Source organism: Mustela lutreola, chromosome 13 (genome assembly GCF_030435805.1).
Source record: "Mustela lutreola isolate mMusLut2 chromosome 13, mMusLut2.pri, whole genome shotgun sequence".
In the NCBI taxonomy this organism is placed as follows: domain Eukaryota; kingdom Metazoa; phylum Chordata; class Mammalia; order Carnivora; family Mustelidae; genus Mustela; species Mustela lutreola.
This window is the reverse complement of record NC_081302.1, coordinates 8,452,399-8,466,533: the sequence shown is the minus strand read 5'-3', so window position 1 is coordinate 8,466,533 and position 14,135 is coordinate 8,452,399.

Genomic DNA, 14,135 nt, shown 5'->3' with positions numbered 1-14,135 from the left:
TTGAGGGGGGTTCACCCCCTGGATCAAGGGAAGTGCACCCTTCTGGACTAGCAGAACTTTGTCTTTCCAATTAGCCAATGGCTTGGAGAAGCCAGGATCTTCCCATGTCAAGGTGATTTGTACTTTTCAGATGTAGGGTCAGAAGTCCCTTTTTAGTGACTATCATTTATGATAGAATTTAATCTTGAAGCTCTATTCTCCTCATGAAGGAAGTATTAGTCACATTTTAGAGATTGCGTATAATGATACCACAATTCGACTAACTACCAAAGGGCCAAGTGCTTTGCAGGTGCTGTCTCATCTAATCTTCCCCGAGCCTCTCCAGGGAGCTGTGGTGATGCCCTTTTAATGGAGGCTGGTGTTGTGTGAGAGGGTGGACGGGATAGACCGATACCGCTAGTTTTGAGGGAAGTTGGATTTCTGATCCAGGTTTGCCTCATTTTTACAACACACTGTCCCTTTTTCCAGAGATAATCTTGTTGCTATGATTTTCTTCAACTGCTTAGTACAGTCACAATTAAAATTCAAGCTTCCTTCCATGGAGTGCTTTTCATTTTTGTTGGAGTCCAGGCTTCCTGACATGACTTTTGGCCAGAGATGAACTTGACTATCAGTTAAGTTTTTTAGCAGTTTGGGGAGACATCCTTCAAACTCTGTTGCTCTCACAGCATGGTGTCTGTCCTGCCTGGGCAGCTAGGCTTCATTTGTCCTTTGCGTGCAGCTGGGGCGGGGGCGGGGTGGTCTTGGTGGCACTCAGAGGGCTGAGTCCCTGCCGGCGTCCAGACACCACGGCTGCTCAGCTGGGCTGTGTGGAGCCAGTAGTGGTGAGGCCATAGTCAGCTCTGGGGTCCTACCTGGTGCTGGCCCTTGACCAGGGTTCAGGACACAAGGAATTTTGGAGGGGCCAGAGTCAGGTCGCCAGTTGGCAAGGAGAAGGGTTGCACTTCCACTCCGTGGTGAAAACATTGCTGGCTGCATTTCTGTACTGACGCTCCTCTGAAAGTTTGGGTTTTCCTAATAAAAATAACTCTTGGAGGGGCACCTGGGTGGCTTAGTGGGTTAAGCCTCTGCCTTCGGCTCGGGTCATGATCTCAGGGTCCTGGGATCAAGCCCCGCATCGGGCTTTCTGCTCAGTGGGGAGCCTGCTTCCCCCTCTCTCTCTGTCGGCCTCTCTGCCTATTTGTGATCTCTCTTTCTGTCAAATAAATAAATAAAATCTAAAAAAATAATAATAATAACTCCCGGGGCCAGGGAGGCCTTCCTTGTTCCGCACTGTCAATGGTGCCCGCCTGGTCGCTGACGGTATGGCTGTGCACCACTGACGTTGCCAGGCTTAGCCGCATTGTTGACGTGCTGTGGCCCATCCATCCTGAAGTCAGACTACCCACTTCAAGCAATAAATACAGTGCAGCCCCGAGGGAGTTCATTTATTCCAGCAGCCAGGTGTTCAAGCCTCAATACCTCTTCCCGAACTAGAAAAGTAATGTTTTCCTATTTGTCCCTCTTCAACTAATCCGAAATTCTCCAGGCATTATCTGTAACTGCTGAGTCTTAATGCTGCCTTTCAAACTTTAATCAGCTATACGAGGCAGATGTGCTCGTCTCCTGTGAATTTCTCATCACTTATAAGTGCCAGTTTGTAGTTTTAATATCATCTCAAATGTCAGGGTTCTGGCATGATTCTAATTTTAGTTCCTTTCTATCTTTCCTCCATTGTTTATAGAAACGGCATAAACACCTCCCCAACCCCGCATTTGGTAGGGGCATGCAAAGCATCTGGTCACATGTGCCTTGGAGTTCTGAGTTCATCTGGTTCCTTGAAGATGTTTTTAACTTTCTTTTTAATCTCAAGGGAGATTACCTTATAGACAAGAGATGTTTAGTTGGTTCCTATGAGCAGCTGTTGGAGGAGCAGGATATGCTCTTTGTACAGGCTTTCATGCTTTTGGTTCCTCAGCACTGTCGACTTATGAATATTATTAAACCGTAATTAATGAGCTGTTGGGCTTATTGAAGGTTGTAGTTTGCCTGTAATTTGGCTTCATCAAATAGCATTTTCTTTCCCCTTGGAGTGTGAGTCCAAGATGGTGTGGCGTGTTTCCCCTGTCTTAGCCTCCTCCCGTCATTTTCCTATGGTTTTTTGTCTCCCTCTCTACACCTTGTGGTTGTAAGACAGAGGTCCAGCTCTGCCCCAGCTTCATATTCGTGCTTCAGGCTGGGGGAAGTGGGAGAGCCAGCAGCCTGCCTCCTGTAGAGACTCTATCTGTCCTTTTTGGAGAGGGGGTGGCACCTCCAGGGGTTTCTGTCTCCTCACACGGGGCCAGAGCTAGCTCATGACTCTGTTCCTCACCTCTATACCCACTACTCATGCATGGGAGGCTGTGAGACTCTTTCCAGCAGCACGGGTTGCTGCCCTGAACAAGACTGGGATTCTTTAGGAAGCAATGGGAGGGATACTGGTGTACAATCTGCCTAAGACATCCATCTCAACTTAATCCCCTGCTGAGCCTAATGATCAATCTTTCTTTCATCTGGCCCCGCCTTTGGGTAGTTTTGGTATTCTCCTTTCTGATATATGCTTCCCTAGACTCTCAGTGTTTTTCTCATTAGCCTTATGCCATTTCTCAGTCTGATTCCTTAACAGGTTGCCTATAACTTGGTACAAATCCTCAAGTATCTTGACTCCATCTTTGAGGTTGCGTGGTGCATATCCTGAGCTATATCTGTGGTTCTTCGTTCTGGGAGCAAGACACATTCCAGGCTTGTCTCGCACCCATGAGCCTCCTTCTTTTCCTGTCCGTGTTTCCATATTGAACCTCAGTATCTGAATTTTTATGGGATCTAGCCCCTTGGAACCTCAGCTCTCTTACCACCCATTCTGAAGTCGGCTGTGTTCTTTGGACCATTGCAAAGCTATATATCCCATGACCTTTAAATACCTCCTAGAAAGTCTCAAAAGCTTTAAGCAGTGGTCCTCCCTAGAGACCACAAAAGGAGGAACTCATGCCAGGTGTTTTCTATATTATGTTTGTAAACTCTGAGCGCACTCTAGACATGTGCCCTGAGCTTAATGTATTTGAATTGTCAGGAGGGCCTGGGAGAGGCTCCAATTGAGGATTTGCCCTCTGGTCATTGTTACTATTCTGCTATCACCTGGGTCAGGGAAGGCTGATGCAACTATTTGGACAGGAAATCTGAATTAGTAATTTTCTCTCCAAGTAGGGTGACTGCTGGGTAGAAACTTTGGATTCTGCAGCTAGAAGGGGACCTGGACACCATTGGTCAAACGTCTGTGTTTTACAAATGAGGATGCCTTGCTTTAAGGAGAATGAGCTACTAGAAGTCATATTGGAAATTGGGCAGGTCTAGGTTTAGAATCCAAGTGTTTTCCTGCCTGGTCACAGGACTTTGCCCTTCCATTGTATTTTTAGGGGACAGGCATTGTCCTTCTGCTCTGTCCCTTTCACTTGGGAATGCTGGAACAACCAAAAGACTGACTTGCTGAAGGAGCATCAGGTACTATCAGGTTGGATCGAAACAGTTTTGTGAAGACATTAAAGGATCTCAGTCATAACTTACATTTTTTATCATGTTGAGCCCCTTAGCCTCCCCTCCTTCTGCAGGTACAGTATTTTGTTACTACGTGTTACATCATGGCAGTTGCTTTGTATAATTAACTTGGAAGGGGGAAAGAAAAAAAAGATGTTGATTTCAAAGGAAAGTCAGAAATGTGTTTAATTCACCTTAGTGGCTTACTTTATTTAGTGCAAAATCTTCCATATACAGAGAGATCAATCACATCACAGATTTTCTTAATTGCACTTTACTCTTGAGTGCAATTAAAAGCATTGGTGCTGCCCTGTTTAATGCTTATAGTCTAAGAATTCATTAGCAGTTACTCTGGATGGAGTCCTATGCTTGAGAAAGTGCTTTTCAAAGATACAGAGACCTGGGTCCCACTTTCCTTTTCTACACCCTTTAGATTCTGGATTAATTGGTCTCAAGTGTGTGCTGGGCATTAGAATTATTAGAAGATAACGAAGCAAATAGTAAGAACAACAAGACAAACTCCCAGGTGATGCCAACGTACAGTCAGGGAAGAGATGCACATTTTCATGTGTTCATCAAAACATTACTTAGGAGAGACTAGGGACTCTGAAAAACAATCTGAGGGGTTTGAAGTGGCGGGGGGGGTGGGAGGTTGGGGTACCAGGTGGTGGGTATTAGAGAGGGCACGGATTGCATGGAGCACTGGGTGTGGTGAAAAAATAGTGAATACTGTTATGTTGAAAATAAATAAATTTAATAAAAAAATAAAAATAAATAAAAAATAAAAAGACAAAAAAAATCATTACTTAGATTTAAGGGATCAATTTTCATGACTTCAGTATGTATTTTATTTTTCTATGTGAAATTCTGTGCATAGATTATCTGGTCTAATAAATCTGAATACAGACTTGTGCTATCCATGGTAAATGTAGATATTGTGCTCAGTGGTATGTCTCCTGCAATCATGATTTGCTGTAACTGCTTTTTAGGGCAGATGACTCAATCAGACTTTATGGAGGGAAAGCTGGACTGAGAGCATAAGTAGAAAAAAGGTGGTCAGATTTCATGTGTCATTAAATGATTCAAATCATTATTTAACAAAAATAATTAGTTCTCGGCAAATAATGATAGTTTTTCCTCAATATCCATTCTCCCTTCTTCTTTAATCATAGAACTTCCAAATGCTAGCTGGGAACATAATTTCCCAGGATAAAGATGAAATTCCCTAATCTCTTTCACAGCTGTTATGGCCATATAATTAAATTCCAGCCAAAGTGCTGTGAACAGAGTGGTAGAGGCATCTTCCAGTAAAGATCCTTAAAGGGAGGGAGAATACACTTCTGCCCTTTCCTCTGTCCTTCTGACTCCTTTCTTCTGGACGTGTTGTTAGAGCTTAGGCAGCCGTCTTGATCCACAGGGTCTCTGCTGTGTGGCGAGAATGGCCGAGATCCCACAGATTGTGGAACCATCATACTTTGTCTACCTGAGAGAGAATAAATTACTTCTTGCTTCAGCCACTGTTATTTTGTGTTTTCTGTCTCATTAAGCTCAAACCAAATTCATTGCCCATTCTGAATTATAGCTGGATGTGTCACTGTTGATTAGGAGAGAAGCATAGTGAACAGAGGGTCTAAGTCTCTAACTGTATTCTGAAAATACTAGGGACTAAAAAAAACCCATTTGATGCTGTTGATACTCTTTGAGAGTATTGATCTTTCATCCTTTATCTGGTCTGTTTTAATTATATCTTGGCTTCACTAGTTGTCTTAATATTTTCTCTTTCAATTTTGGTGAGTTCTAATCAAAGTTGGCAAAACCAGGAGGCAAAAGAGGTGATAAAATCTGCTTTCTCAAGTAGGTGGAATTACTTCCCAAAGGTCTCAGATACCACTTCCTCCAGGCCGACACCTGTCATATGGGTTCTAAGCACAGTGTGTCGTGTCAAGAATGAAATTACTAATTGAATGGGTTACTCCTGAAGACTAACAGAAATTATCTTTCAATCCAGATCCAGCATGTGAGTTCAGTGAATAAACACCGAGATTTTGGTCTGTGACGTCTGTGATTGCATAGTGGCTTTGATAAATTAAGAACTGTGTCTTGAAACCAAAAGCACATATGTAGGGACCAACATCAAACTCAGCTAAAGGATACTGAAATGACCTAGAAACTGTATGGCTCGATTAGTCAAAATGATCGTGCATAATCAGGTGAGAACCAGTCACTCCCTGTCACTGCACAGAAATCAAGTGGCTGTGACATGGTCAGAGAGGCACTACCAGTGTGAGAGAGGGAATGTGGTCTTTTATACCATTTGGGTAATTATTCAAGCTATCCACCGACTCACCCCCACAGGCCACCATGGGACTCTGTACATGTCATATGCTCCATTAGTGTAAAAGCACTGGATGAATGAATGATTAGAGAAAATGTTAGTCTGTCTCAGAATTTAGAAAGAGGTTGAAATCAACAGTGTTCCATATGAACAAAAAAAATGCATTGAGGTTTAAGAAGAATAGGTTATATAAGAAATTGAAAGATTTCGCAATTTGAGAGAAAGGAAGTTGAAGACAGGATCACGGTTACAAAGCATCTGTTGACATGAAGACCTGAACAAAACTGTATGAATTAAGATGTGTTGCAGACTTCCTGATTTACACAGAATAAGGTAAATAGGAAGAGTGCATATGGTGGATGAAAAAAACAACAAGAAAAGTATTTTACTGTGGATTGATTCCTGAGACTTAAAGTGGTTAATCAAATTATTCCAATAACAAATGATTCACAGTATTTTGACTGACTCAGACCTGTCGCTGAGGTAAACAGTTTATCACAGAGAATAGTTAGTAGCAGAAACTCTTTCACTGAACTCACTAGCTATGTCTAGCTCAAGTGTTACAAATACATAGGAAACTGCAAAATTCTTCTAATTTTTAGGTACTGAAAGTCAGAGTAATGATTAATTAGATTGGGACTTTGTCTCTGTAGTAAAAGATGATCTTGACAATAGAGGGGAAATAATGGAGTTTCTATTCTAAGAAACATTCTCCCCAAAGCAATCTTGCCGTTACTGGGACTGGGTAAGCAAATTTTGAAGGTATTCCCTTTAGATTCCTAAAGAATAGTGAACTCGTGAAAATGAAGAAATCTCGGTTTTTAAACCCTCAAATAAGGAAGAGATAAGGGTAATAGGCTTTATGAGATGCAAACCCATCAATGACACCTTCAGTTTTATTTTAGTGAAGGGAAGGGAAAATTTTCTTGCCTGTGTCTACCCAGGCACAGAGAACAAAATTCATTGAGTTAGTTATGTAAGTCATATATATTTGAAAGCCTGTTTGGGGCTTATAATTTAGTTGGACTGTCACTCAGATCCTCTGCATACTTTCCATTTTAAAATTTTATTTCCCTGTGTAATTGGAGACTATAAATAATGACAACAAACGGATTTATTTGTTTTTCAAAATAGGCAAAATCAATGATCACATTCTGCAGTAGGAGATGTGAATTGATGAGTAACTCTCTGGTGGGTTTCCTTCATGTGAACAACTGAATGGATGACAGCATCTTTGAACTTTTCTCTCCTTTAATTTTTATTTTTTAAAGATTTTATTTATTTATTTGACAGACAGAGATCACAAGGAGGCAGAGAGGCAGGCAGAGAGAAAGGAAGGGAAGCAGGCTCCCCGCTGAGCAGCGAGCCCAATGCAGGGCTCGATCCCAGGACCCTGAGATCATGACCTGAGCCGAAGGCAGAGGCTTAACCCACTGAGCTACCCAGGAATCCCTTCTCTCCTTTATAAACCCAGATGACAGAAGTCTTTCTTGAGTCTAGGCAAAGTCATAGACACTACACCCTCCCCTCATTTTAAAAACTCAAATGATACAGTTCTTTCTCAACTCCATTATATGTTACCCACATCGTCAGGCTATATGCAGAAACTTTGACAGGTACTTCAAACGTGTATGTATTTCATACTTGTATGCATGTAAAGGCGTGCTTTCCTCATTGAAGAGTATAAATAATTTGTAGAATTTTCAAATATGTTCTAAGCAATCAAGTATTCCCATTCTTTACATCTTAACATATTCTTAGAATAAGCTGGGTGATTTTCTTCATAGACCACTTTACTGAAACAAGAAAAGTAAAAATATGCCATCAAGCTTGATTCAGGATGTAGAGACTTAAAATTCATGGTAGACCATCACTAGCCTTAAAAATGGTTTTGGTGCATATGGGCTCCCCTATACTTAGACAAAAATTGTGGGAACTTGAATGGTGACATTGTGATGGCAATAGAATCCTTCATAACTGAAAGTCCATTAGAGGTGATCTCTTTCAAGCTCTCATTCTATTTAAGATTAATTAAAAGCAGTTTATATTATTATATTATATTATAAAAATTTTGAGAAAACACCATAGAAGTGTCGCCGTGTTTGAGATTCTTTCTCCCTCTCCTTCTGCCTCGTCCTCTCCTCTCTCTTCAAAATAAGTAAATAAGTCTTAAAAAATCTACAGACTTTACTGCAACGTTATTATTGGTATATTGAAAAAGCTATTGATTTTTGTGGATTTGCCTTATGTGTATCCACTTTGCTGAACTTCATCATGAATTAGGAGAGGTTTTTCAGCTTGTTTATGTAGATTTTCTAGCTGTACAGCCACATTTGTCATTAATAATGGCATTATTATCTCTTTCTTTTTTTTTTTTTTTTTAAAGATTTTATTTATTTATTTGACAGAGAAATTACAAGTAGATGGAGAGGCAGGCAGAGAGAGAGAGAGGGAAGCAGGCTCCCTGCGGAGCAGAGAGCCCGATGCGGGACTCGATCCCAGGACCCTGAGATCATGACCTGAGCCGAAGGCAGCGGCTTAACCCACTGAGCCACCCAGGCGCCCCATTATCTCTTTCTAATTAGTGTCATCTGTCTTTAAATTCACAGTAGCATACAGAACAATGCTAAAAAAGAGGGATGATTATACCCTTCCTTTAATGAGGTCAACTCTCATTGACTTAATAATGGCAATGGCTTTTGGTATGAAATTGTTGCTGGGTCCCATGTTTTTAATTCCTAGATTTTTTAATGCTTATCAAATCAAGAGTAATGGCTAAGCTTTATTAAATATTTTCTTAACCCCAAGTCGAGGCAACCACAAGGTGTCCCACATTTGAGTTAATAACATCATTTTGAGGCTGAAACTTTTATTAAAGCATCCAGGCATTTGCTCTTGATTTTATTGGATTATAAATTGGCTAGTATTTCCGTTAGGACTTCATATATACATACAACAATATATGAGAATGAACTCTAGATTCTGTTTTGTTTCTTATCAAACTTTGATGATTAGGATTATAGTGGATCTGTAAGATGAGTTGCTCAGCTTACTTTTTTTCATAGATGTTGAAAGGGCATATAAATAGGTAGAATAATCTAACATGTTAAAGTTTGAAATAACTTGCCACGTGCCCAGAGACATATTTGGAAGTGGTCTTTTCCCTGTGCATTCTTTGTTTATTTGTTTTCTATTTCCTTTTAATTGATTTTGGCTATTTTGTATTGCTCCAGGGCAATGTCCCTTTCTTTGAAATATATCAAATAATTAGCATGAAATTATACCAAGTATTCCATATTAAAAGTTATTTTAACTTTTTCTTTACTAATTTTGATTTTTTTCTTAATTCGGTGTTTCTGTTATTTAATTTATTCCCTAAGAAGCAATCTCATATTAGTTAAATATTAATATTACATTTTCCTACACTTATTGTTAAATTCTTTTCTATAATGCACAAATGTATTATATTCTGGTTAACATAATTTTAATATTTTATTTTTTTAATTTTTAAAAAAATTTTAAAAAGATTTTATTTATTTATTTGACAGAGAGAGATCACAAGTAGGCAGAGAGGCAGGCAGAGAGAGAGGAGGAAGTAGGCTTCCCGCTGAGCAGAGAGCCTGATGTGGCTCCCAATTTTAATATTTTAAAATTTTAAAACTTTAAAGGCACCCAATTTTAATATTTTAAATGACTACTTAAGTTATTTTGATTTATTCATTTAAAAAATATAATATTCTGGGGTGCCTGGGTGACTCAGTTGGTTAAGTGACTGCCTTCAGCTCATGTCATGATCCTGGAGTCCAAGGATTTAGTCCTGCACTCAGTGGGGAGTCTGCTTCTTCCTCTGGCCCTCCTCCAACCATGCTCTCTCTCTGTCTCTCTTTCTCTCAAATAAATAAATAAAATCTTAAAAAAATAATAACATTCTAAGCTCTTAAATATTTTGTGCCCTCATAATTTTATTTTACAGTGTTTTTCTTTCTTTTTTGTTCTATTGTTAAATATTTGAATAGTTTTGTAAAAGTCAAGGAATTTTTTGTATTACATGAACAAATTAATTTATTATATAGTTTTATAATCGGAAAATCTGGCTTCTGTAATTTCTACTTTTATAACTATGGGCTAGATTTTTTGGCCAAGTTTAGGATCAATTTTCCACATTTCTATCTATTTTTTTTTGAAGACTTAATATTTATTTATTTCAGGAGCACCTGGGTGGCTTAGTGGGTTAAAGCCTCTGCCTTCGGCTCTGGTCAGGCTCCCAGGGTCCCAGGATTGAGTCCCGCATCAGGTTCTCTGCTCAGCAGGGAGCCTGCTTCCCCCCCTCTCTCTCTGCCTGCCTTTCTGCCTACTTGTGATCTCTGTCTGTCAAATAAATAAAATCTTAAAAAAAAAAACACGTATTTATTTATTTTAGATAGAGAGTGTATGAGTGTGGGGAGGGGCAGAGGGAGAAGGAGAAAATCTCAAGCAGACACTGTGTGAAGTTCGACTTAGGACTTGATTTCACAACGATCAGATCATGACCTGAGCCCAAACTAAGAGTCAGATGCTCAACACACTGAGCCACCTGGAGGCCCCAGTATAAAATTTTTAAGTCACTAGTAAGCTGATATGCTTGATAACTCTTTGTTTTCTGCTTCTCCTTTTTTCATTCTTGACTATTTTGTAGAACTGTTGAATGTTAAATGAATTAATGGCATAGCTCCTGGCATATCATAAGCTCTCAGTAGACATAGAGGGGACAACACATAGTAATGGGTGAATGTCAACTTTAAGTCCAACTTTTTGAGTTAAAATACTGGCTCTGTCACTATTTGTCATTGAACGAATCATTATAGTTTTGTAACCTTCAATTTCATTCCTTAAAAAATGGGAAAAATAGAATTATTTTATAGAATAGTTGTAAGTAATAATGAGAAAAAAAAGTATGCATAGCACCTGGCATAGAGTGAATTAAAGAAATATTAGTTATTTTTATTCTTTGCAGATTCTTGAATTTTCCTTTTTTGTTCTGTAATGATTTGGAAAACAGGTGTGCATCCTGTTCTTAATGTCAGTAATGATTATCTTGTAAGTTTTTCAAAAGTACGATCTAATCTAAATTTTTCTAATTGTCAATGAGCAGCAATATAATAACTTCTTACTCTGACCTTTGTAAAGCTAAACTCAACATGCTTTCAGCAAACTCTTATTTTTTTACCATTTTGTTAATAAATCTGAAATTTATTGGTACATATTACTAATAGTAAACTCCAGGATTTAAACATTATTTGGCTTTATTTTATAAAAGATTATTTAAAAATTTTATATTAATTTTATCTCATTTACCAAAATTAATGCTTAGACATGTAACTACTCAATTTTTTTCAGTGTTCATTCTCAGATTTTTCTTTATGCTGTTCTGAATATTTTTGGCTCTTTCATTTTGATTAAATTCTTGGTCATCTCTAATATATGTTTTTTAGGCAATGTACATGAAAGCTGTTTTTTCATTATCCTAGCATGTGCCTGAAAAAATGTTCCTTCCGTTTGTAAATAAATGAGCTATTTTGATGTAGGAAATTCTCTCATTTCTTATCCAATTCTATAGACTTACGTCCATTTTCTTCTGGAATCTAGTCTGATGGAGGAGACATATGAGGCTAATATGGTATGTCCTCTCTTGCTGAAAACCAGGAATTTTGTTCTTGATCTTTGAAATTTAACATTTTTGTCATTTTATTCTCTTCCTGGAATGAGGTGAATTGTTTTGATCTACAGAGGTAGGTTTCCCCCTCCCCCTCCCCAGCTCAGGGAATTTCTCTTTAATTTCTAAATATATCTATATCTAATCTATATCTATATTAGTTTCTTTTGCTCTTTTTGCCACTTTCCCTCCATTGTGTCATCTACTCCTAATCTTTTTATTTTTTCCTTCACATTCTAGGTAACTTTAGTTTTTCCTTAAGTAGGAGCTAAATATGTATAGATTTTTCTTTTTAAAAATGTCTGCCTTTGGACTTAAATTCTGCCTTTGCAGTTTTAGGGAAGATCTACAACTTTTCTTATCGCAGATTAAATCTCAGCCTTTGTCTTTTTGTCTTACTTCGGTCTCTTTTTAGGATAGCCTATTCTATATGATTATTTTTTCAATGGAATCTATGATTTCTTGCTTATCTTTGTGAACAAGGAAAACATTTTTCTAAAAATTCTTCCTTTAACTAAAGCAAATCATTTTCAGAGGTGTGATTCTCTGACGTCTTTAAGACTTTAGACCGTAGAATAATCATTCACAAGGAAAATGAAGAGTTATTGTGTCTTATCTAGATTTAAGAGGCATCGGTCTAGTTTTAGTTTTTGCCAAAAGAATACAAAGTCTTCCCTTTTTATTTATTTATTTGACAGAGATCACAAGTTGGCAGAGAGGCAGGCAGAGAGAGAGGAAGGGAAGCAGGCTCCTTACCGAGCAGAGAGCCCGATGCAGGGCTTGATCCCAGGACCCTGAGGTCATGACCTGGGCCAAAGGCAGAGGCTTGAACCCACTGAGCCATCCTGGCGCCCCCAAAATCTTCCTTTAATTGTGCTCAGTGTCCACTTAGGTGCCTTGTTGAAAACTTAGACCAAAACCAGGGTCTGGTATCTTAAAAGCAGAAATTATCCAGTAAAATTCTCCTAGATTAGAATGAGCTCTTCTCTTTGCCTGCAGCTTCAGTGCTTTGTCTGCAGGATTGAGAAACTCTATCCCTCGATCACTTGTGGCTGTCCATGGTTCTTTTCGGATCAGAAACATTTATATGAAAAACTAGAATTTGTGTCATATTTGGACAGTAGAGTTACCCTGTCTCTGCCTTCATGTGCACATCCCAAAAATGTAATAAAGTTGAGAGGTTGAATATAGAAAAAGAAAATGGTCAGACAATATATAAAAGGATATCTGTAGCAACCAGCCCAGGAAAGAACCCATTATACAGAGTATCCAGGTCGGAATCCAGCATTCTATCCGTAAGTCAAACCTAATGGAAGTTCTACCACTACCTCTAGTAACCATACAATAAGCTTTGTAACGATTGGCCTCAAATGGCCAAGACTTAATTAACAACCGATGGCTTCCCTAATTTATTAACTCCCTTCTATCTTGGGACCAACCAGAGAAAGCCAAATGTGCACCTTAGACAATCACCCTGATTCTTAGCCTACCTCCAGCTTCCCCAGGCCAGGAGCCTCCAATCAGGGCACCCCTGGAACCTTTCCTTCCTTTTTCCTGTGAAACTCTCCCATCCTCTGCTTGCCTTTGAGTCCCCACCAAATCCGAGTGATGGTGGCTCACTCTTTTGCTATAGCAAACTCTAAATAACCATTGTCTGTTTTCATCTGACAGTCTTCATTTATTTCCCAAAATGTTACTGTCTTCTTGGTCATTAGGTTTTTGAAATTCTAGGCCTTTTATACTGTTAAATGAGTCTGTTTTTATGTGTGTGTGGGCTATGGTGGTATGGGGGTGGCCACATGTGGGGTTATAAACTTTTATAAAAAATGGTTGTATGCATGGTAGGGTGAGGCAAGGTGGGTGGGAATGGATGATTCTGCCTGCCTATCTATCATCTATCTATCATCTATCATCTATCTATCATCTATCTATCTATCTATCTATCATCTATCTATCTATCTATCTATCTCTCTTTCTATCTATGATTTTGCAGATCCTCTAACTCCAAGCAGGAAGTGAGATAGTGGATAAAAAGTTTGGCATTTTCCTACCGTTGTCTAAGCAGGACGTAATGTTCTACTTTAGAGAACAACACATATGTAGGCCAGCAGTTTTGTTGATGAATCTATCTCTTCATTTTCTTTTCTTCTTAATTTAAATTTAAATTTCTTTCTTAATTTAAATTTAGTTAGCAAACTTGTAGTACCTCATTAGTTTCAGATGTGGTGTTCAACAAATTATCAGTTGTGTATAAAACCGAGTGCTGATTGTATCACATGCCCTCCTTAATGCCCATCACCCAGTTATCTCATTCCCCCCACTCCCCGCAACCCCCATTTGTTTCCTATAGTTAAGCGGCTCTCATGGTTGTCTCCCTCTTCAATGACTCCCCATTCTGTTTTCCCTCCCTTCCCCTACGGTCCCCTGCCCTGCTTTTTTATTCCGCATATGTGTGAAACTATATGATAATTGTCTTTCTCTGATTGACTTATTTTACTTAGCATAATACCACCTGTTCCAATCATATCGATGTAAGTGGTAAGTATTCATTTTTTCTGA